Source organism: Panthera leo, chromosome F3 (assembly GCF_018350215.1).
Source record: "Panthera leo isolate Ple1 chromosome F3, P.leo_Ple1_pat1.1, whole genome shotgun sequence".
Classification (NCBI taxonomy): domain Eukaryota; kingdom Metazoa; phylum Chordata; class Mammalia; order Carnivora; family Felidae; genus Panthera; species Panthera leo.
Genome location: NC_056696.1, coordinates 29,923,565 through 29,948,495, shown reverse-complemented (window position 1 = coordinate 29,948,495; position 24,931 = coordinate 29,923,565). Strand labels below are relative to the sequence as shown.

The 24,931-nt window shown below is 42.4% G+C and overlaps 1 long non-coding RNA gene across 1 annotated transcript in view; it reads right to left on the bottom strand.

Annotated features, from left to right (window-relative positions):
• Positions 1-4,118: 4,118 nt before the first annotated feature.
• The window catches only part of LOC122211813, a 31,444-nt gene continuing 10,631 nt past the window's right edge, over positions 4,119-24,931 (bottom strand). Inside the window, exons 4-6 of the long non-coding RNA XR_006198854.1 lie at positions 13,746-13,933; positions 4,531-4,642; positions 4,119-4,220 (exon numbers count right to left, since the gene is read on the bottom strand). This is a non-coding gene — a long non-coding RNA (uncharacterized LOC122211813). The remainder of the gene's footprint in view (positions 4,221-4,530; positions 4,643-13,745; positions 13,934-24,931) is intronic.

Genomic DNA, 24,931 nt, shown 5'->3' with positions numbered 1-24,931 from the left:
ATCTGTAAAGCGAGCGGACAAAAGGATCCACGTCATAGGGCTGTTATTAAGTTCACCCCCACGACATTAGGATTAAATTAGACAAACCCCGTGAAATAAGCCTTGTGAATCAGGAACCATCACACAAATCTGAGATTGTCTTTGTGCCGGTAGCACCACGCAGTCACCAAGGGCTCTGGAAGCTAAGGAGAAAGGGGACAAAGCGATAATTCTCAAAGTTTGGTGCACACAAGATGCGTCTCGAGACTCATTTCCAAGTACGCACGCCTGTTGCCCTGGTGATTCGGATTTGAACCACAGGCGGAGGAGGGGCACTGGAATAAGTGCTCGGCTGAAAATGGCTTCCGGTTCATTCATCAGAAATTTTAAACTAGTCTTAGAGGATGCAAATAATGAGAAGATACGGCTGAAGGTTGGGCGACCGCAGATCTACATGTAGAAAGAAGGCAAACATCCGGAAGTAGATAAAATACAAGGCTCTGTGTTGGCCAAGTAGAAAAGGCAGCACTTAAGTAAGACCTCATTGAGTTTCCCTGTGGAGCACCTGTACTGCTCCAGGCTCCCTTCTGCGTGAACCTCACTTCCAGGTCCCAGAGTCACCGTGAGTCATTGAGGATCGGCCAGGAATCAAGGGGAGCGTGTGGGTCCCGTCCCCGCTCCTGGAAAGCCAGACCTCACCGGGAAGTGGCATCTCTTACTCAAAGGGTTCATCTCAGAGATGGAACAAAGAACCCCTTTCATTCTGGAGAGCTCCTGTTTTATGTGGTACAGGCAAAGATTGAACAAATCCACCAGAGGCATGGGCAGCCACAGTGACTAGAATATGAGACTTCCCCCTCTGAAGGTTTCACTTTGAATCTCCTCCCTAAGGCCAGTCCCGGAGAGAGAATTTGGACACAGCAAAGCAGTGGCTTCAAAGTCACAGTAACTTTCTACATGCCTGGGAGGAGATGGAGAATGTCACCTTCCTTTTTTTCTGAAACTCCCATCATCACTTTGTATAGGTCGCAAGAACACAGAGAAAAGAGAGACCTGGTCCAGGAGTCAAGAGACCTGGGTGGTCGTCCCTGCCCCTGCCGGTGATGAGCTAGGTAACGATATGTCTTTCTTTGGCCACAGCCTCTTCCAAAGAGCAAACTTCAGGATACTGACATCTACCCTGGCTATTTCACAGGGTTAACGTGAGGGCTAGATGAAAAACTTCTTTGAAAAGTAAAAAGTGCCACTGAACTGTAAGAAATTAATATTTAAGGCCCCAAAGTAAAAATTTCAACCTCTGAATCCCCCGATTTGGTTATGAAATGTGGTCGCCCGATTCACTAAAGTTCTCTCGGCTGCTTCGCTGTGAAAGCGGAGGCCGGTCCCCTGATAAGTCACCGCCGTGGAGTCCTCTGTGGATGCAGACTTGCCAGGCCGGGCCGCAGGCCCCACTGAATTCCCTCCGACTCTCGCAGGTGTGCCCTCGCTCTCTCCAGGCCTACAGAAGCTTGACATGCTCCTGCTCTCCCACCCCACTCCACAGACCTGGAGGTGCCCGAGTACAGCTGACCCCCGTCGCATTCATGTGACACCTTTGTTCACTGCTAAATTCACTGGAGAGGGGAAAAAAATACCTCAACCGGGAAATAAATCTTTCGCTGCTATTCATCCTCCCCTCACGTGGAGCTGGAATATCACTTTAAAGAACATTCTTGTGGCCTTTCCAGGTCTTTTCCTTTAGGTCTGCAAACAGGAGTAACCCGTCCAAGGGGAAACTACTCCCCAGCAGAGCAGTTCTTCAAAGGGGACTTCTTCGGGCAGGAAAAGGGAACGTCTGATACCATAGCTGAATAAACAGACTCATCAAGCCCAGCGCCAGATTGGAAAACCAGGCCCTCTGCACCTACAGCCCGCCAGCCGTGTGCCTCCTGTGCGCTCGGGCTCTGGCTCTCTCATCTCTGTCCTTCTGGCTCTCTCTCTCTCTTTTTTTTTCTCTTCCATTCTGTCATCTTCTTCACCAAATGCCTTAACGTTCTTGGGTTCATAATTATTGTTTTTATTATTATTGATTGACTGATTTAATGGGCTCTGCAGTTTTCGAAGCCCATTTTTCAATCACAAACTGCTGACACTTCTAGTCATGAGGCTCCCATTATCCCTCAATGTTCACATGTCTCCACAGTCACCAACACTCCTCAGAAAGTAGCTCCTTTGGGGGCACCTGGGTGGCTCAGTCGGTTAAGCATCCGACTCTTGGTTTCCGCTCAGGTCACGATCTCATGGTTCCTGAGTTTGAGCAATGACAGTGCGGACCTTACTTGGGATTCTCTCTCTCTCCCTCTCTCTCTGACCCTCCCCTGCTCACATCTGTGCGTGCGCTCTCTATCTCCTTATCTCTATCTCTATCTCTCTCAAAAATAAATAAATAAACATAGGAAAGGAGCGCCTGGGTGGCTCAGTCGGTTCAGTGTCGGACTCTGGTTTTGGCTCATAGCATGATCTCATGGTTCATGAGTTCGAGCCCCACATTGGGCTCTGCACTAACAGTGAAGAACCTGCTAGGGATTCTCTCTCTCTCTCTCCCTCTCTCTTTGCCACCCTCCTCAAAATAAACAAGTAAACTTTAATAAAAATATTTAATAATAAAAAAAAAAAGTAGCTCCTTTTAAAGGCAGAACAGACAATTCACACGCTCGATGTTCTAAGCCCTGGCTGGATGGCCTAAAAAACCCTAGAGTTTGATGGACCCTCCAAACATCAAATTTTCAGACTCAGAAAGATAATTGTCTACTCTGGACTTTGAAAGAGTCTTGAAGCTTTACAACTCAGCTCAGTGTCTCTGTCTGTAGAAGTATTTCCAAATGTCTAAGCTAAACTTATATTATAATTAGTTTTTCCACTTGAATAGCTGGTCATGAGTGAAATTCCAAGCCATAGGTCATAGCAGGGCTTAGGCTTAGAAATTGGAATTTGTCTTTTCCATACGGGAAAATTGTGGGGTTTTTCCTCTAAAACAATTATGCTCATAAACTCAGATAATCTAGTTGCCAACTAGTTTTGATTACCTGTGTATCCATACATACTCACATGGACAGAGACAATTCTGTGTGGATTTCATACAATACATCAAATCAATTAGGATTTCTTTAGCCATCTAAAAATTAGGCAGAGGATCTCACTCTGATTGCTTTGTTCTTCATGTTTAAACTCTTTCTTAAATATTTCTTTGAGGGGTGCCTAGGTGACTCAGTCGATTAAGTGTCTGACTCTTCATTTTGGCTCAGGTCACGATCTCACAGTTCGTGAGATCAAGCCCCACATCCGGCTCTGCTGACAGCATATAGATGCTTGGGATTCTCTCTCCCACTCTCTCTGCCCCTCCCCTGCTTATGTTCTCTCTCAGTCTCAAAAAAAATAAACTTAAAAAAATATTTCTCTGAGAAAATAATTCTTGGATAATAAACATACTTGGAGAAAGTTTATAAACTTCTCCAGTACCTAATTTTAGAGCTAGAGGTCGGGGCACCTGGGTGGCTCAGTCAGTTAAACGCCTGACTTTGGCTCAGGTCACAATCTCGTGATTTGTGGGTTTGAGGCGGTCTCAGACTCTGCAATGACACCTCAGAGCCTGGAGCCTGCTTCGGATTCTGTGTCTCCCCCTCTCTCTGCCCCTCCCCTACTCATATGCACTCTCTCTCTCTCTCTCAAAAATAAACATTGAAAAAAAAATTTTTTTAATAACTTTAAAAAAATTAGAGGTCAACTCTTTAAGTTACTCGGCTTCCATAACTGGCTTCTGGCTCATTCATTATCAACAATGCATGACTGTCCTATATAAAATGCCTCTTTAATTGGCTTTACAGACATCAAGTTTCAACAAAAGCAACAACAAAAAAGGAGTCAAAATAAAGAGAAATGATTCAGTAAATATGTGGTCAGTATGAATCTCTGAGACCCAAAGCATTGTTCTTTTTTTCCCCTCCAATAGTAAGCTCTTAACCTCAACCGCTCAGTCACCTCCCACTTTCCCATCAACATTTATGGATTGGATACTATCTTCTAAAAGACTCGTTGATCCCCACACTGTATGTTCGTCCAGTCTGAATACTTGTAATTACTATGGAGTACTCATAAGAACAATCCAATCGTCCTTGACATCATTAATCACCACCAACAGAAAAGTCCAGATTAGCCAGGAATTGGTAAACTTATTTTAGTATTTGTCAAGAGTTGTGTTGTGTCTATGTTGGGAGAAGGAGAAAAAAATTCTAATTCAGCTACTCTGACACTGACAAGCAACACCTGAATATTTAGAAACACTCTCATCAACAAATAGACTTTTCATATGATTTTTGCATAGACACCACGTTCAATTGCCTGTCAAACTAAGAAGAATAAAAGTCAGTGACTATGTTTAACCAGTAGGAGTCTAAAATGTGCCTCCTCTCCTTTTGACACGCATAGATTTGGTTCTCGGTTATGCAATCGTTGGCGCAAGTATCCCCTTAGACGGGCTGAAGGGACAAGGTGGGAGACATTCGTTACAGTTACCTTTGCCCAGGCTTTATTTGTTCTGCAGATAATAACCTTTGGACTTCTTTACTCAACGAGTCATCTTGCACAAACAGTAAACTCTCTCAAAACTTTCTGTTCCCTTGAGACCCTTGAGAAAACAAATGGGGGTAGAGGGGGAAGCATGATCAAAATCTACTTTCTTTGGTCAACATCCTAAAATTGAGCAATTTCTTGACATCTTAAAAGGGACTGTCTGGCGTCAGGTTGAGAGTTAGTAAACTCCCTATTGATCAAATAACTGAAACCAGTAATAACTGCAGTCAGGATTCTAAGGTTGCAAACACTTGTTCTGTAGCTATTTCCTGTTCCTCCATGCAGCATCGTGAAAACTTTATCCACATTTACCCTGTGTAAGCACTAGTTGCTAAACTTTTAGGTCACATAGTTCTATCGATAAAACTATTTGAGACATATCCAATTTGTGTACTTTTACTTATAAGTTCCATGCATATTACTGGATCGTGTGCATCAAAAATACACACACCCTGGGGCACCTGGCTGGCTCAGTTGGTAGGGCATCAGTTGATCTCAGGGTCATGAATTCAACCCCACCTTGAGCCTAGAGCTTACTTAAATATATATTATGTATATATCCCCCAAATATATATTATATATCTCAAAAAATCTTTACCTAAGATGGAATTTTAAAAATAAAGCAAATAGAAGATTTAATATCTTCCTTCTGCACATGACGGGATCATTTGGGATTCTCCATGGGGCCTGGATATTCTACTTCTGAACACACTGCTTTAAGAAGAATGCAGTGACCCACCACTGTCCCAAACTCAATCACCACCTTGCCCTAATCAAAACCCATTTTCGAAAAAAGATCTGCCATCAGTCATTATCATCTTATACGAATGAGGACCCGTCATTAGATTAATGCTTCCAGCAGGATTTGCATTTTAAGTATATGCATAATTATGAGAAGAAAGCTTTATTTCACGTTAATGTAATATCAGGAATGTCAAAATAATTTATGATATTTGAAAGATAGAAAACGGTTCCTGGTGGCCCTAAAATCAGACAAGTTGGGATGCCCCTTATGTAGTGAATATGCCATAGCAGCACCAAACTTGGTATATAGAAAGGTCTTAGGGAGAGCCAACTGGTTAGAAAGAGGAAGAGGGGGGACCACACATGGTAGGAGATTTTTCCTGAGGCCAAGACCAAGTTTCTACTTGCACTGTATATTCATCTGGGAAGTCAGAGCAGGACAATAGCTAGACATTATAGAGGAAGGGCTTACATCCTCCAAGTCATGTTCACGACCCCCTCAAGACCAATTAAGAAAAAAAACTTGATAAACTCCCACGAGGTTGACATGGAACTTCAAAGGCTTGGTAGCCTCAAGTTGAGGAGTAAGACTTCTATAATTCAAGAAAAAAATCACTTTTGCCACAAACAATCACAGGTACTGACACAGCTCAGGTACTTATGTTTATCATGAGTTCATGAAAAACAATGTTCCCAGAGGAAAAGATGAGCAATAATTTAGATTATTTTCATCCTTGGGAATAAGCAGTAAAAGTGATTACAAAATCAGAATAATCCACTAGACGTATGTATTGATCCGGCTCATCAGGTAATTACAAAATAGTCCGCTTCTTTTTGTTGTTTTTGTTGTCTTTAATCTAATGTTTATTTTTGAGAGAGAGAGAGAGACAGAGACAGAGAGCAAGGGAGGGGCAGAGAGAGAGGGGGACAGAGGATCCAAAGTGGGCTGAGAGCAGATCGGATAGCAGAGAACCCGATGCTGGGCTCAAACTCACAAACCACGAGATGCATGACCTGAGCCAAAATCAGTTGCTTAACCAACCAAGACCTCCCCCCCAACCCTCCGGTGCTCCGTAGCCTGTTTGGTTTTGACAAAAGTAAAGTGGAGAATGAAGCACATAAATTAGCTGTCAGGAGATGTCTCTTGTGTATGTATGTATGCATACAGATACCATCCATATGTATATCTATGTTTGTATGTATAGGGAAACTCCTGCCATTCAGTTTACCACCTGATAAGAAGTTGGGCTAATCAGGTGCCCATGAAAATTTGTAAAGTGATATATGTATCAGCAGACACAAAATAACGACGTAACCCAAAAACACCTCAAATAAGTATGCACTGACCGAATAAAGAGAAGGATATAATTAAAATTTATTAGGAATTTCCAGAGAAGTAGGGACAGACATTTCAGATAGATGAATAAATTGGCACGAGAAATGGAAAGAAGTTTAACTTAGCAAATTATACCCAGGGGACACAAGATTCACTAGTGTGAGAAAAGTATCCACACTGATAAAGTATGAATTACAAAGTTAAAGTTAATGGGTTGATAGAGGAACCTTGTTATGTGACAGTTAAGCCAAAATTTAGCTTTGCTTGAAGCATCTAGGTAAGGAAGGCAAAGCATGTATTACATTGTTGTTGTTTTACTTAAAATATTCCCTGTATAGTCCTTCCGTACTATGTGAGATAACATAGATACACAGACATAACATAAGAAGGCACAACATGATACCAGCTTTATGGGAGAGAACTTCACAAGTGTGGACAGGAATTCTACCTGCTCTGGGACCTTTTCAGGCTCTGACCTTTGTTTCCAAAATGTCAAGGGATCTCTTGTGTCATCACGAGCCGCCTCCCCCAGCCCCTCAGAGCTGTTACCGCGAAATGGCCATAAACTATGCCAAAAACGATAAGACCTGAGAATTGCTGAACACCACCAATTCTTCTGTCAACATTCCTGTCCTGAAATCTCCTTTTACTTAACAAACCTAGATCACCTTCCTTTAATGCCACCAAACAGAAGAAAGCTGAGGCAAATAATCAATTCTCTGTCTCTCCAAAAGACGATCGTCAGGAGGGAAATGGAAAGATACCTCCTGTCTAGTTTCTCCTGCGTTTTCTCGGTCCCACATCTTGCTTTGTAATTGTCATGAGCTGCTCCACCTGCTCCCGATCGAACTTCCAAAAGGAATGGAAGCTCTACCGGGAGCAAAATCTGGCTTTTCAGTATCTTATGTATTCCCTATCACAAGTTTTGAAAGTTAGTTTCAGCCTCTGTGCACAGCAGGAACTCAATGTGTTAAGCACCAGATGGTATCCCAACCTTGCTCAGATGATGCGTTAAAGAATGTATGGATCAGGGCGCCTGGGTGGCTCAGTCAGTTGAGCATCCGACGTCAGCTCGGGTCATGATCTCACAGCTTGTGAGTTTGAGCCCTGCGTCGGGCTCTGTGCTGATGGCTCAGAGCCTGGGGCCTCTTCAGATTCTGTGTCTTTCTATCTCTCTCTGCCCCTCCCCCACTCACACTCTGTCTCTCTCTGTCTCTCAAAAATAAATAAACATTAAAAAAAATTTTTTTAATAAAAAAAAAGAATGCATGGATCAATCAGCTCATCAAATTGATCACCAAGCTATGGATAAGAGAATCACAAATTCCATTCAGTTTGGTTATTGAGAAAGTCAGCTAATGACCAGGCCACAAATTATCCTGTTAGTGTTTACCAGTTTAATAGCCAAATACACTTGGCACTGCTCAGCAGTGGATTGTGGAAACTGTCAAGTCAACCTAAAGTTAAGATGGATTTGAATCTCCACAAGGGCAGAGGCTGTGCCTGTTTAGCTCAACACATTTCTCCAGTATCCATCATAGTACCTGCTGCATAGTAGATAATTATAGTAGCTTGTCATTAAGATGACCGCCATCAGTTCTTTCCTTCTTTGAATGCACCAGCCATTCCCCTACTGTGAGTGGACTCCATTTCTCCATCTCTTAGAATCTGGGATGGCTGGTGACTGCTTCAACAAGCAGAAAGTAGAAGTCACCCGCATGACTTCCAAAGCTAGGTCTTAAGAGGCTTTGCAACTTGCACCTGGATTTGAGAACACTTGCACGTGAGGAAGCCGGTCATGTAAGAAGGCTGATTACCAAGAGACCAACAGGCTCTGAGGAAACCCAAGCTAACTATGGGGAGCAAAAAAGATTCCCGAGGAGCCCGAAGCCAGACATGAATAAGGAAACATTTAGCTGACTCCAGCCCCAGCTACCATCAGACTTCATCCATATGAGGGACTCAAGCAAGAGCTGCTCGGCTGAGCCCATCAAGCGTAAGAATCAAGAATGACAATAATGAAGTGTCTCCTTAAGTCACCAGGTTTGGGGGTAGTTTATGACACAGCAACAGATAACTGGAATAGTGTTCAATGCTTATTGAACGATTTATAAAAGCAGCCACTTAGAATAAAGGGTTCCCAAATGAACCCAAATAAATCCATTAAATAAATTATTAAGGTGATGTCAACAATGGTAAAGACTATCAGAAAATTGGACAACTCTGTGGATAATTAAGGCCAAGAGGAAATCTGCTACAGAGTAGAGAAAGTAATTTTTTTTTTGAGAGTGGAATTTTCCAGATTCACTAACCATCTTGACTGCATTCATTAGATGATTGCTCAATGCTCTACTTCCCTTTACACAAAATAAACTCATGATTGTGTTCCATCCATGATTCTGGGTGCAAAGTAGAAGAAAATATATTCACCAAGAAGGAACATGAGTAACCAAGGGAAACAGATTTTGTGGAGCCTGGTTTTTCTGTGAAGACTCTATCTCTTCTCTCCATTCTTTGAATTTTGTAAAATAGACTTTGCTCCAGGTACACTGTGTAAAACAACTAAATATAGCCAGAGATCATGGTGGGTGGGAATGGAAAAGAGAGGCTAAATACTGGGCACTAGCCGCTATTACATCATCACATCCCCCATAATTGTGCTATTATGCACACAACGCTTCAGCTAGATACAGTCACCACTTTATAATGATAAAAAGATTAATTAGTGACATGATCCATATCTTCCATTTCTTTGATGGTTGTAAATAAGTCTGAGTCATTCTACTATTATTTTTACCATAGGCACAATAGTCTTACCCTTTTTTGATGAGGAAAATGAAAATATCAAGAGGATGTCTTTAATCTTCCACAGAGTTTTAACTTGGTGCCTTTCTAGGTAAAACCACATCAAGGTCTGGCCTTCCCTTTCCTGAGTATCTTTTTCTCGGGCTAACACCCGAGTCTACCCCACCCTCTCCTCACTTACAGAATACTCCCCACCCTGCCCCAATGTGAACTCATAAACCTCACCTTCCCAAAGATGTCTTAGCTCTGCCAGAGCACAAAAGTCATGTTCAGACCAAGTGAATAAAATACGGAAATACTTGGACTAACTCTGCAAAACCAACGTGATACTTCAGTTTAAAACATGTGTGTGTGTGTGTGTGTGTGTGTGTGTGTGTGTGAGAGAGAGAGAGAGAGAGAGAGAGAGAGAGAGAGAGAATATAGACAGCCTCTACCAGACCCATTATCAAAGCCTCCTCTTTTTGCCTATGTGGACAGGACCCAGAGCTCAAGCTTAAGGTCACTTGTTGAACAAGAAGCTCTTCACTCTGAGCAGACTAGGAGGGGAAAGAGCTTAAGCCAGGGAAGAAACTAGGGCAGTCATTAGGGAGAATCATCAGATTCCATGGGCACAAGACCTTGAAACCTAACTTAAATACACGGAGACAACTTTCTGATTTGCTACTCATTCTATTGTCATTCCATCCAAATCACTTCAGAACAATTTTTTGTTTGGTCTTGTCTGGCATCGGGGGATAAAGAATGGAGTAAGATCTGCCCTCAAGAGTCAAGAGAAAATGGGTTATGGAGGGATGACCATTTGGATTTCTCATGGGAAGGACGAGGAGCATTTGTGCCTGACACTTTTTGTTGAGACTCAGGAGGCACCACCTCTGTCCTCTGTACCATAATGGTTAAAAGCCTGGCGATGACATCCCCAGGCTCCTTTGGCAGTAGGGTTTTCGGTACCACCTCCCACTGAGAGATGCTCTTGCAATCATTGGAGGTGGGAGGCAAAAGCCATTTTTCTCTATCTGTAGCTACAAGCAGGTGTGTGGGCACTAACAGACTGCAGACATGGGGTGGGGGGGGTTCCGTGTCAGCTTCAGGGCTTCTTCCTAGGCCTCTCCCCCATCAGTGCTGCAGGGAGCTGAGATCATCGGTGGCAAGCTGACGTCCTGGTGGTGCCTTCACTTCAGATTTCCCTTCATTCCCTGGCTCTCCCAGTGATTCTGGTTTTGGAGTCCTCGAATTCCTTGCACTGAATTCCTCCCTGATGAAACACTTTGAGTACAGGCAGAATGCGGTAGGTATGTTTCGGTAACAAACAACTCCCCAACCCTGGAGAATATGACAAAATACAGGTTATTTCTTGTTCACGTTGTAGGCTGAGTGGCTTCTATCTTGTAGCCACACCATCCGGAACACATGTCCTGCAAGATCCCTATGGACGAAGAGGAGACAGAAACAGGGAAAACGCACACACACTCTTAACTCCGTGGACCAAAGGAGGCACAGTACTTCTGCATACACTCCCTTACAAAGAACTGGTCCTCTGGCCCCAATTAACTTGCAAAGGAGAGGGGACTGTGGTCTTCCCCTGTGCCCGGGGAAAAGAAATCATTTGGTGAACACATTACATTGCATCTGCCGCAAGAGACTTCTATTTTCCTGAATAAACTTGACTATTCTCTTCAGTACCCGATCTGGTGTCCTGTAACAAGACCCTGATATATGTGGCGTTGACTTTGCGGTCAAGGTGCCAGAGCAGATATATTAGTCTGGATGGCTGCAGATCCATATCATGCAGTGGAAAAATACCTGGCAAAACTGCTGCTTTTCGTAACTTGGAAGTCAGACCATGTGACTCTGGAGCTCGTAGGTGAAAAATAGCATGCGTTGGTTGTTATTGGCTGCTGTTGACAACATAATAGAAGAAAAAGAGGATATCAGGAAATAATTAACTGGTTTTTAAGCAAAGGCGAGAAGAAAAAGCAACTGCTTCTAGAGCTCCCTTCTCGTAGCAATTTCTGTATTAGTCAAGGTAAGTAATGATTGCTGGTATAACAAACAATCCCTAAAAGCTCAGCGGCTTCACGTATGGACATTTATGTCTCACTCACAAAAAAGTCCAATATTTGTGGATATTCCCGGTTGGGCAGCTGTTCTGGGCTGCTCTTCTCTAAGCAGTGATTCAGGAATCCATATTCCTTCCCTGTAATGGCTCCAGGCATGGGGGACATCAAGACCGCCCTGGCATTATCTAGCCAGAAGATGGAGAGACAGGGAGGGACAGAGACAGAGAGACAGAGACAGAACGGAGAAACTATCACAGTCTTCACCGAACCCCCATGTGACACATATCTCTTGAATTTCAGCTCAGACTCCCCTGATGAGAACTGGTCACATGGTCCCACATCACCACAAGAGAGGCTGGGAAATACAGTCTCCTGCTGACATCCCAGAAACACCTCTACCTGGCAGAAGGGGAGGATGAATCTTCATTGGCCAGTTAGCCACCTCTGGCACAGGACTGGGACGTTTCTTTCGTTTGTTTGCTGCTTTGTACTTTCTTCCCCCCTTGTTAACAATATAGCTTTGTGCTCTTTCCAACTTCTCTTTTTCTTTTGACATGCACTTTCTTTTGTCTTTTGTTTGCTCTTACCTTCCCCTCTTATTTTCCCGTTAATGATAACGAATCGTGGCATTCCACTCTGAGAAATTTCTAAGCGTAAGGTCAGGAACAAAAAATGGAGCTGCTATCTTGTCTGAATTGAGAAAGGAAGTCATTCCTGTGCCTTTTCTCCCAACTCAAGTCCCCTCTTATCCTCACTGTGGGAAGTGACGCAGCGGCAGGAAGGGGCGGTCCAAAAACCGTCACAGAGCCAACAAAGTATCTGCGAGTTTGGTGATGCTTTTCAGACTTCCTTGTTCCATGTTCTTCGGGTTGTTTCAGGTTTTGTACTAGCTTCAGGGTAAAAGCTTTGTTTTTCTCTTTATTCAGTTATTAATGGAGACTACCTGTCACTGCTGGAGGAAAGTGGCATGTGTGATCTAGACGGTTTTCAATAACTGTTTTCAATAACATGACTCTAGAGGGGTTTCTTTCAGTCACTGATGCAACTTTTATCCATTTTCAGCTTTAAGGAAGAAATAAACAAACATTTTCGAAAATGGGAAACGTAAATATTTATAATGTGGCAAAAGCCAGACGCCTCCGTGAAAGGTAACCAGCACGGGTCACTAATGCTTCCTTACAATCTACCTGGCTCTGTGCTTTATGTGGGCCGGGGGTGGGGTGGGGGGTTTAGGACAGAAAAATAAGGCTGCGGTTCCTATCCCAATAGTTCCCGTCCTTTGGAATACCCCCCAATGTAATGAGTTGGGATTGGTCTGCTCAGAAATTGGAGTTTTCTAACTTCAGTTGGAATCCATGTTGAGCAAGACTCGATTCTCAAATCTGTGTCATTATGTGGCAAAGAGTCCCTGTAAAGTCGTGGCCTCACAGCATCTTTCTATTTCTGTGTTTGCTCTCTTTTCTGGTGAGGTAGCTGCCATGAAACTAGAGCCCTGGGGTCCTAACAAGCTCCTAGAGGCACTTTTGACTATAAGTGAGCTATTCGGTATATTTGGGGCAGCAAAAATAATAACAATACCAACATGCTTTTACATCTTTGCCAGATAATGTTCAACCACTGTCACGTTATGAAGCAGGTATGATTATTGTCATCCTTATTTTATAGATGAAGAAACTGAGGCCTGGAGAAATTAAGTCACTTCTTGAGGAGATACAGCTATTGATTGTTACTTCAAGAACTTCAACTTGATTCTGTTCGACGGCAAAGCCAATAGCTTAACCACTCTGTTACCAGTCTATTTCCATAAAACCAACCCAAAGAATTAGCATAATGGCCATGGGAACTGGACAGGACAATTATCAGAAAATAAAGGCAAAAATGCAAACTTCCATAGAAATGAATCGTATCAACAATAATTATCAACATTTCTTGAACACTTGCTATATGCCAGACGCGGTTCAGAAACCTTTATGCGGATTAACTCATGGAATCTTCACAACAATCCTAAGAGATGAGTTATTTATTATTATCATCCTAATTTTTCTTTTTTTGCAGAAACTGAAGCACAGAGTTACTAAATTACAGGATCGCACAACTAGCAATTGCAAGACGTAGAGGAGTTGGAATAAAAGCGTAACGAACCTATTTGTCCTCCATGGAGATAAGAATGGACAAACTGGAAAAATAACTTTTGAAAGTTCTTGAGCACAGCTTACCTTCTGTGACTCACTCACACCGTCCGAACCATCCTTTGGGTAACTCGGATCCCAAGTTCTGGTCCAACCTCTTCCTTCCACCTGAACTGGGAAGTTTTGGATGATGGCCGTGTATCCTCATACACGAGCGACCCGCATCCCTCCCTCACCGGACCAGGAGGGTTCCGATGCCAAGGAGCTCTTCTGTCCTATTGAAAGCAAAGAATGGTTGCCTCTGAAATACGTACAAAGAGCAAGCAAATTTAGTCAGTTTATGCAAAACACAAAATGGCATCTGCCGTCTGGAAAAATACACCAAAGCCATGAGCTGTCAAGTCCCTTTGGCATGTAAAAATCAACACTTTTTTTTTAAGTCTGAAAGGTCCATGTGAACTCCCAGTTTCATTAAATATAATTCTCTCTTCCCCATTCCTGCCACCAGCCGACCGCTCTCCCAGCACATGCACTACTCCCCCTCCCCCCAGTTAAAATATACATACATACATACATACATACACACATATTTTCCCCCTTCTCAGAAGTACAAAGATCATTGAGAAGGTGGCCTTGACAACAGAGGGCTTTTAAAGGGAAGATGAAAAAAATCATTCATAATTACCTTCTTTTTTACATTTAAAATGATTGTTTTTTACATTTACATTTAAAATGATTTTTTACATTTAAAATGATTACAGGGGCGCCTGGGTGGCGCAGTCGGTTAAGCGTCCGACTTCAGCCAGGTCACGATCTCGCGGTCTGTGAGTTCGAGCCCCGCGTCGGGCTCTGGGTTGATGGCTCAGAGCCTGGAGCCTGCTTCCAATTCTGTGTCTCCCTCTCTCTCTGCCCCTCCCCCGTTCATGCTCTGTCTCTCTCTGTCCCAAAAATAAATAAAAAATGTTAAAAAAAAAAAAAAAAAAAAGATTACAAATACACTTGCTTTGGCATTGTGTATGTCTACACGTCTTGACGCTAGTTTTTCAATGACATTCCAGAGGCCCCCAGATTGTGGGTTGATGTTGCTGCTGTCTTTATGATCACAAACTCGTGATATTGCCTCCATCTGCACTCACTTCAAGGATTTCCAACCAGATGGGAACAAGGAAGGCTGAGCTCAGGCTTTGCCTCGGTTTTGGGCAGAGCAGGCAGGGCACCCAGGCAGAAATGCATCCATCACATAGTGGGGAAAAGAGGCTGGTGATGCCTACTTAAGAGTTGGGGTTAAACGGACAGGAACTGAGACTGGGAAAATCGCTGGTGAAGTGTAAGGGGGAAGCTGATCACACCAAACGGACTGAAAAGGGACAGAATCGTGGCCGAGGACGAAGTTAGCTACAGGCTTGGAATCAAGGAGGCTGGAGCATGGTCAGAAACAGAGCAAGAACATTGACGAACGTGTATGTAACCGCAACTAGATGCAGGAAGTGATTCCCCATGGTCCAGCTACTTCACACACATCAGATCATTGTCACAACAGCTTTTTGAGGGAGGTACTTGACATACGAGAAAACTAGGGTCCAGAGAGGTTAGGTCACACGGCTGGTGACAGTGTCTACATTTAAAGATGGGTGGTCCGATTTCAGTCTGCCCTGTTTTACTGCCTACTATATACATATAAATAAATAAATGAATGAATGAATGAATGAATGAATGAATAAATAAATAAATAAATATCTTAAACAAAACAGACATACACCATAGGACTATCAATTTTCTCCTGCTAGTAGAAAAACAGGTAACTCTTATTTAATGTATTGATCTGTATTTCCCTATTCTCTATTTTATAATGAAAATATTTCAAAGATTGGGGGAAAAGAAGATAAAACATGCTTAATGAAGGAAAGAGGCTAAAATTTGGTGAATGAAGGAAACATGTTTTCTCAGGAACAGAGGAGTGTAGAAGGCTGGACGCCGGTATGAGGCATGAGCGGCAGCCGGGACTGGTCCCAGTGCTGTTCGGATCAGAGTTCATTGTGACTTGTTATCTGCAACCATTCAGCTCTTCCTGGGCCGGTGCCCTTCCAAGGCTGAGGATGATTCCCAGGGTCAGGCTTTTGAGGGTAAGAAAGGGGCTTGTTGGGGGCAGGGAAGATGTGCTGGGAACAGTTTGCATCTCCAGGGCTGACATGATCAGAGCCTCAGACTTTCCCTTTTCTTCTTAGTCAGCACCATTTGCGCATGTGTGTTTCGTCCCTGGCTGCTTCATTCAGTCCTCTCCACCCTCATTCGAAAGTGCCTGGTGACAGGTTATTTTTCAGTTGCGTTAAAATGAATGCTCTGTTGATCATCTCTTTACTCTTTTAGACTTAGGGAGACATGGTGACGTTTCTTAAAAGTTGGTGTGTTATGTGTAACCTGCTCTAGCAGTAAGAGGCATAGCCTGGAGTCTATCAGACCTCACAATTAAAATCCCAGCTCTGCTACTTATCAGCTGTGGGACCATGGACAATTTATTTAGCTACTTTGATCCTCAGTTTCCTCATCTGTAAAATGCAAAATGCAAGATGAAGAGTTAGACTGGCTAAGTAAATAGTAATAATAATGATTTTTATTATTTATATACTTATAAATAATTCTTCATAATAATAATTTATTATTATTATTATTATTTCTATCATCAGCAACAGTGGTAACATTAGATTCTATCACGGTAGAAGAACCATTCCTGCCACTTCTGGGGAGTTGCCAAGTCGCTACAGAAAGGATGTGACAATGGACTCCAATATATTATTGAAATGACATTCTCCAACTCCAGGGGCTGAAGAGCTTGTTGCTATCACAGAACCCCCTTTAGGCCAGTCTTTTGAGTGTCACTTACACCAGTTTGGAAGTAATCTGCTTGCTCGCCCTTCCAGCAAAGGATGTCATGATCAGCTAATGGAAAGTGACAAGAAGGGATATAATGAATGAGAGGGAGTTAAAGATTGGGATAAAAAAAAAAAAAAGAGCCTTGTTCTTTTGGGGAATGCACAATGCTAAGCATACCATGTTAAATCGTGCGTGTCAAATAATGGACTAATTAAGAATCTTCACCCATTTTTTTTCACATCTCATTTTTGTTGTCCTTTCGTAGATGTATTTTCAAATTAGCTCTTAGCTCTTTAAATAAGTACCAAGGGGAAAGAAAAAGAAAGAGAGAGAGAGAGAGAAAAAAGCTTGTCTATCAGAGAAGCAAAAGATAAATGTAAAAGGAAATGCGCCAGGGATGGAGATGAGGGCTTTGCAGGATATGCTGGGAAGTTTTATAATCAGAGCGGCAACTTCTTGAATAATGGAATTTAATAACATATAATAAACTATGATCTGGGAGAACTCTGATTCAATCCCACTAATTGTTTGAGCCAGTGAAATGAAGGCAAAGTTTATCATGCCAACGTGCTGCTAATGCCACTGAACACCGCGGGGGACAGACAATTGTTCCCAGCTGCCTACCCCCTCACACCCAGAGGGCACATGGTCCCTGCCCTCCAAACACCAGGCTGAATCCCCAACTTGCAGTGGCAGACCTAGTTCTAGGACTTTAAAGTCACAGAAATGTAATTTTTGCAATCAACAAACTATTGTATGAAGCTGAGAACAGAGGGGTAACTAGATACAAAGCCTCCAATTAGGTTATAAAAACTAATAACCAATATGCTTTCATGCTAATGCCAAAAAGTACAAAAACCTATAATAAATCTAATTGAGCACACGATCATAAGCACTGTTTTTCTACCTACATAGTTCTGCTATATTAAGGTATACTCCAAATAAACACGTTTTTTTTTTTTCATTGTTATTGAAAAGGGTGCCTTTTTTTTTTTCTTTTTAATTTGGATCATTTTACCAACATCAAAAAATGCAGATGTATAATTGAGAAAAAATTATTTTCTCTGTCATTACTCATTGATTATATTTCAGCATAAAAATGAAGGAATTGAAGCAATTATCTGGATAATTCGTATCTCCCCCAAAAGATTAGAGATTTCTAATAAAAAAAAAAAACATATTGTGTTTGCCTAAATTACTCGGGTAATAGCCTTAGTTTTCACTTTATGAGAGTGGACCTGTCTATTGATGAAAAGTCTTTTGTAATCATTTAGAAGGGTTTTTTTTTTTTTTAGTTTTTTTCTGACAATTAAGTGTATGATTTCTTTGTACCTAAACTTTGTACCTCAAAAGTACAATCTAAAATTCTACAGCACATTTTGCAAAGCAGGTACAGTCTAAAATTCTACAGCATATTTTGCAAAGCAGCTACGGTAAATTACAAAACCTAAAAAGAAATGTGAAGAATGGGTATTAACTTCCCTTTCCCAACGAGGTCCATGAAATCTTGGTTACTTTTGGGAATCAAAGAGGGAGTGAAATACCTCTGTAAACTGGTAGTCTAAAAACAGGAAAATTAGTCTTGTGCCACAGCTATGAGCAGCTAATAAAGAAAACACGGGTAGAAGAGATTAAGGTTCAAATCAAGGTCAGAAGAGAGACTGGTTGAGGAAAACTGCCATGTTCCATTGCATGGCAGTTTGAGTGAGACAGTTTCCCCCTGAATCAGTCTGAGGTTGAAAAATTACACTGTTGGGGTTAATAAAGAAGCTGGGCATTTGTTTGGACTGAGATTCCAATTAAAATGTTATTTGGGGGCAGTCAGAGCTAATGTCTTGCTTAGAGGTAAACTGAACTGCCTTTTCAGAGGTTGAAAAAGAAGAAGAAGAAGGAGGAGGAGGAGAAGGAGGAGGAGGAGGGGAAGAGGAAGAAGAAAGAATAAGAAAGACCACCTAATCTGTCAAAGACCCTGAATAACTGGCAGAAAGAATTGTGTTTGCTGGGCCTGTGCCCAACTCAGCAGTGAGCATTCTTGAGGGTTTTGTGACATCATCCAAGGCAGCTGAGGTTTTAGGAGTTTTTGATTGTTGCACTGGGTAAGGAATCTAGTGTTCAGCTTAGCCTTCTTTGAGACAAAGAAAAAAAATCTGGGTGGTGTAATATGCCAAGGTTTGGGTTGGGTTTTTTGTTTTGTTTTTTTGTTGTTTTTTTTTTTAATGCCACAAAAGGGAATCAAGAATTCCGGGTCTCAGTCTGACGATTCTAGCCCAGAAACAAAAATTGATGAATACAGTTAATTGAATTTCTCAGTCCATACCAATTTGCCCACAGTTAAACAAAACCACCAAAGTTTGCTTTCATTTCACTTCTTAAGGGTAAGTGAAAATCCACCCTGAATAAGCTCCTTCTTCTCTATAGTCACTCCTATATTCCACAGAGATTCATTAAATATGTTTACTCTGGCCAGCATCAGGCATACCTTGGTCAACAAAGCAGACACATTTTCCAGCCTTTATGAGGCTTATTGCTGGAGGGAAGGTAGAGCCGTCAATACGTAAAAAGATAAGTAAATATATAATTACAAACTGATAAGATTGAAGGAAACCGCGTGAAGCTGGAAATATATTCCATTTCTTTCCGATCTTATTCTTACCCAAACCCCTGAGCAGCAACTATCGGAAGGCCTCTGATTAGGACATGGGGTGGTTGGGGAAGCTGGTTAATGGCAGATACAAACTATGTGATTTTCTGCTGGGGATTCTGAGATCTGGTTGTGGAGATAAACAGTGTGATACACAGAAAGGGGTGGGACAGACAAAACAGCAGGGATTGGAGCCAAAGTGAACTTAAGAGTATGGACTTTGATCGGCTTTTTTGGTCCAAAGAGTGATACAAACAAAACAATGAATTCCTATAACAGTGCAAAACCAGAAGAGGCCCCCAGGGCAGGGAAAGATGCTGTTTCACGGGAGTTGTGGGGCCAGCACAAAAGAAAAGGTACGCTAGGGTCCACAGAAGAGAATCCGAACCATTCTTTTGCTCATTTCCTTCGTGCTGTGCAAATTTTCTTTAACCAAGACTATAGAGAACGAACCCAATTTGTCTGAATCTCAATTCAAACTCAGCCCCGCGGTCCAGCTCTGTCATTCAAATTAAGAAAAAAATTGCGAAAGTATGAATTCCCCTCTCCTCTTCCCACCCCCTCGGCTCCTCCAAAATTAAAACAAACTAAAGCTAACAGAATGTTTGGTCTTCAGAATATTCTTTAAGAAGACAAGATTGGTTGAAAGACAAGTGGTAGACAGTGCCTTAAGCCTGAGCCACACAGAGGGACCATGTGAAATGGGAAGATAACACTTTGAAAGGAAAATGCCAAACATGAGATCACAGCAGTGGGAACAAGGCAACCAGCAAGCTGAGAAGTGACACGACATCATGGGTGCTACGTCTGTCCAAGTTGTGGCAAAATCTGCCAAGTCCAGATTGACTTCATTAGTCACTTAGATGCACAGAGATCACAGAAAAAACTCTCCTCCTCCTCATAGGCATAGTTGATCATTATATAAATAGAAACTGATTAGAACATCAAGATTTCTCCAAAGCATAAATATTTCATTCACCAACCAGTTGCTATTTGGCCTGTGGTGGTTAAGAAGAAAGTGTGCAAGGCTACCACACAAAAGGTATGACTATCGTAGACTTTAACAGGGACATAGGTTTGACGTGGATTCCCATTGGATGTAGGGTAAACACGCAGACTACACTGTCCCAGATACAGTCAGGGAACTTGGGGAGAAGCAAGCACCACTGCGTTAGCCTAATTCAACCCTTCATTCCTTCAGGCCTACTTGAACCAAGATGATTCTCAATGAGCAAATATTTGCAAGGTCCTTTTTGGATGCCAGACATTGTGTCGGGCATTGGGAATTCTACACTGAACCAGACAACCACAAGCCTTCCCTCTTTTCATTCCCAACTTATCTTCAAGCCCTCTCCATCCCCTTACCCAGCTTCACTATTTTCCAGAGTGTTTATATCACTGACATTATATCCCATCCACATGTGCTTCTTGCTTGTTGCCTCACTTATAAGCTCCAAGGGCTGAGACTTTGTCTTCCTGTGTGGTATTCCCAACATCTAGGCCATTCTCTGAAGGCCTCAGAGAGTATTTGTTGGGTGAATAAGGTCTGTGCTCAAATAACTTATTTCACTTAGGGTAAGCAGAAGAAAAGAAAACCATAGGTGATGTGAGCTGGTATCATTAGATCATCTAACCTAGGAAATGAGGGAGGCCTTTCCTGAGCGAATGACTTTTAAGTGGGACCCTAACTAAAGAGAGGAGTTTGTCTGGAGAAGGGATTGGGGAGGCCTTTCAAACAAAGGCAGCAACACGATAAAGGTACCAGCAGTGCTGAGGTAACAGGAGAAAAGCCAGTGACGTGGAGACGTGGGGAGAATGGGGAGTTCCAGGAGGTGAGGCAGGAGCCCAGGACAGAAGCCAGATGATGAAAAGTCTCGTGGCACACATTCAGGACCTTGGACTTTATCCTAAGAGCAATATGAAGAGTTTTAGGCAGTGACACGATCACAACTCTCAATTCACGAATCTCTTCAATAAGCACACAAGCAAGCACTTAAATCTGAGCACTCTGAAACTGACTGGGCTTCAGAAAGGACTGGAAAATTTCAGCATGTGGAGAAGAGGGAAGTATAAAGACCTAGCCACGTTCACTGAGGGTATATCAGAGGCGCCACATTAGAACAGGCAACAGCAAACAGATGGGCTTCTTGGTTTCTGAAGAGGCCGCGATCCAGCTACAGAAAGGCAAGGAACACCCGTGGGAAAACTTAGAGGAAACTGAGAAATCACAGATGAACAAATCTGTCTGTCTCTTTCCTGTTTTGAGGCCATCACTGCCCCACAAGCCCCTTCCTGGTCGGGCAAGACCGACTTTTGCTGGCTCTTCCTCCTTCAGGCCGCCCCTGGTGCTCTGGGCTCCAGCAGTAAGAGACCAGCTCAGGCCCGCCACGCACAGAAGTGTGCCTCCTCCACGCCTCGCAGGAGCCACCTGTCATTCTATCTCTCGCTCCGTCCTCATGGTGTCTCCTGACGAACTGCTGGTCTTTTGCCCAGAACCCAGCACTAGGGCATGACACCTGGTCAGTGCCCAACAAATATTTGCTGGATTAATATTAGAGAGTGTGCTAAGGTGTCACTTTATCATACCTTTCTAGCAGACATTTATGCAGTGTCGACTTTGTGCACGGTGTCGAGGCCTCTTCACGCAATCTCACTTAACCTTCAATCTCAGAAGGCAGGTATCACTATTCCCAGTTTGCAGACAAGGAAACTAAGGCTCAGGGGGATACAGTGACTTGCTTAGGATTCCGCTCCCTTTGCAACGGGGACACACGCTTCTGTTCCTCTCCTGAGCCCATGGTCCGATGAATTAACGCTTTTGCTTAACTTCTCCCTGAAGGCTTCCTTGCTACTCCCAGCTTCTGTGAAATAAGCCTCAGGGCTCCTAAAGTATTTTGTGTCAACATGTATCCAGAACTATCCGACCCGATGCCTTCCCAAGCACACTGTGAAAGCCTCAGATGGGTCTTCTTTATCATCAGTGCTGAGTATGGTGTGTGGCACATGATATGGGCACAGGTTAATATTCGTTCAAGAACGAACGGATGGACGAATCGACCCTAAGGCGATCTAATGTAAATTCTAAATTCGTCCTTCAAGGAGCTCATCAAGAAAATGCAGTGCACACAAATCCTGACAGATGAATTGAAAAAACGCTCATTCGTGTCAACAAGCATCCAACGCCACTTATCCTTTCCTCTGCTTCCACCCATCACGATGTTCCTTGACGTACTGGTTCCTCTGGCAAATGGACAATCTGGTTTATTTTCAGAATTAGAGATACCAACATTGTACCGTTATGTAAAGGGAGAAAAGGGAGCCATGAAGACATTTGTATGACTACACATGAGTCATGGGTCCATGCACAAGCTGAGAGGACACAAAGCTGAGGAGCAAGCAGAAAAGGGAATTATTCACTGCCACCTGATTTTCCCTCAGAAGTACTGAAAGGCTACTCTTCGTTTAAAAAATAAGGGAGATGAGCAATATTGCTTTTTAAACTTGGAATATATCCCATAGAAATACTTAACGCAGACATCCAAAAGCTGAAATATCCCAAACCAACCACAGCTCAGAAGTTGGAATCTCCCTGACAAGATTACTATACTAGAAACAACATGTTTATTGGCTCATAAAAGACATGTCAACTAACAATTCATAACAGGGGGCCTGAAGGAAATAACTCACCCATTGCGAAGTCAATGTTCAAATCAATATCCCTTGGGGAGAAAAATATTGCTCATTGATGGAGATTGATTTTTCTTTTTCTTAAGAAACTCTCGAGGGGTAAACATCTTTTTCATAGTGAGTGTAACGAAACGTGCCAATGTCAAGGTCTACATTTCCCTATCCTCATTAGTATGATACTCACAAATTATTAGTGTAATTATAAATGCCTTTCAACCTGTTGAAAAATAGATTCCAGTTTCATTTTTTTTAAATCTCATTTTAATATCCAAGCAACATGACCACACAGACAGCATGATGTATGTCCTCTGCTTTACTTACCAGCCCTCTTATAGGTGAGATACTTTTTCCTATTTTAAAACAATCAAAAGTTAACATAAAGCCCAAGAAAACTGGATCTCAGGTTTACCTAGATCCCAGGTTTACCTACAAATTTAATGACTAGTTTAAAAAAAAAATTCTCACTGTTTTTCTTCTTATCTTTCCCATTCCCACTTGTATCCCCAAATGATTGTCGTAACATTGAATGTAACCACTTACCACCTTGATGAAAGCAAGAAGTTTTAATGGGCAAAGAGAAAAAGATGGCTGGCCCTAACTGGTTTTATATTTAACATGTTGTTTCAGGCCGATGAATCTTCTAGACTTATGTATAAGGCTGTGGTAGATTATGTTGTTTAATTCTTAGATTGTCTTCTTAGGCCAAATGTGTGACCAAAAGAAAGCTTGCCTTCTGCCCTTTTGAAACTCACAAGTTGCATAAGAAAGGACAGATGGATGATGTGGGGAAAAAAGAAATGTCATTCAATTAATGTTTGTTGAAAAGGGTGTCACAGATCATTGGCGGAACTTCCACTCATTGGCAATTCCCCCAAGCAGCCAAAGATTAATTGAGCACCCAGACTACTGAGTTCTATTAGGAGAGAAGAACAATGTGTTGGTGATCACGGAGGCTGAGCTGTGGAACCAACGGAAGTGTAAATGGATGCACCATCTTTGACATGAAGGAATAACACCCTTGTGACACCTTCGTAGACAAACGTTCAATTTTTGTTGTTTTTCTCCCAGAATGGAGATGGAACCACATCGAGCCACACTCTTGCACCCCACTCCCCCTGTGTCTAAAAGAACCTGTTTTTCAAATGGCTTGAGCAGACAAAATTAGGGGAAAAGTTCATAGACTGGCATCCTGTCGTGACCCACAGCTTGATCTTAGGAGAAATTCAAACCACACTTAATATACTGATTTTTCTCATCTAATAGTATAACTACAAGCACATATCATAATACACTAAATGCTGTACAGAATAACAAAGCAAAGCAAAACCAAAAAATGGAAATTAGAACCATTTAAGAATTAAGCCCCTTACTAAAAATTTGCTTCCGTAGGAAGTGAAAAGAACCTGGCCTGCCAGAAGCACCAAAATCAGTATTTATTTGTCATTTAATTTTCTACTTATTTAAAATTTGAAAATTATTCTCCTGCTTTGGTAGGGCTATGCGGCTGCTTATCACTTAAAGTGCATCTCTGTTTTTACCACAAATTGAAGACACACTGACCTTGAGAGACAAGGAACAGAAATATCTATAGGCACTGGGAAGAAACTACAATGATGGGAAAAGCAGGGAAAAAAAAAGATACAGTCCTCTAGGAAGACTAAGGGAGTAACGATCAGAACACATCTGGGATTTGGTTCAAACTGACCTGGAACCAGAATGGATCTCCAAGCTGTTCTGTCTGACACACGTGCATGCGCACACACACACACACACACACACACATTTCCCAAAGTGAAATCTGCAGATGTTATCCAAAGGAGTGAGCCTAAGAAAAGATTTCACTGGCAGGTACCGGCATCATTTTACCCCTCATGGGGATCCACGAGTGGGGTCTATCGGAAGGTTCTACCTAAGCATCCCACTAAAGCAGGGATCTGAAGGTGTCAGCAGGATTTGGCCGACTGGCCCATTCATGGAACTTCGGTTAATTATTGACTGATTAGGGATTTACCTTATCTTTCCATCGGCAGCTGGCTCAAGACTTAACGGTAAGCAATTTAGAGCCAGGGTGAAC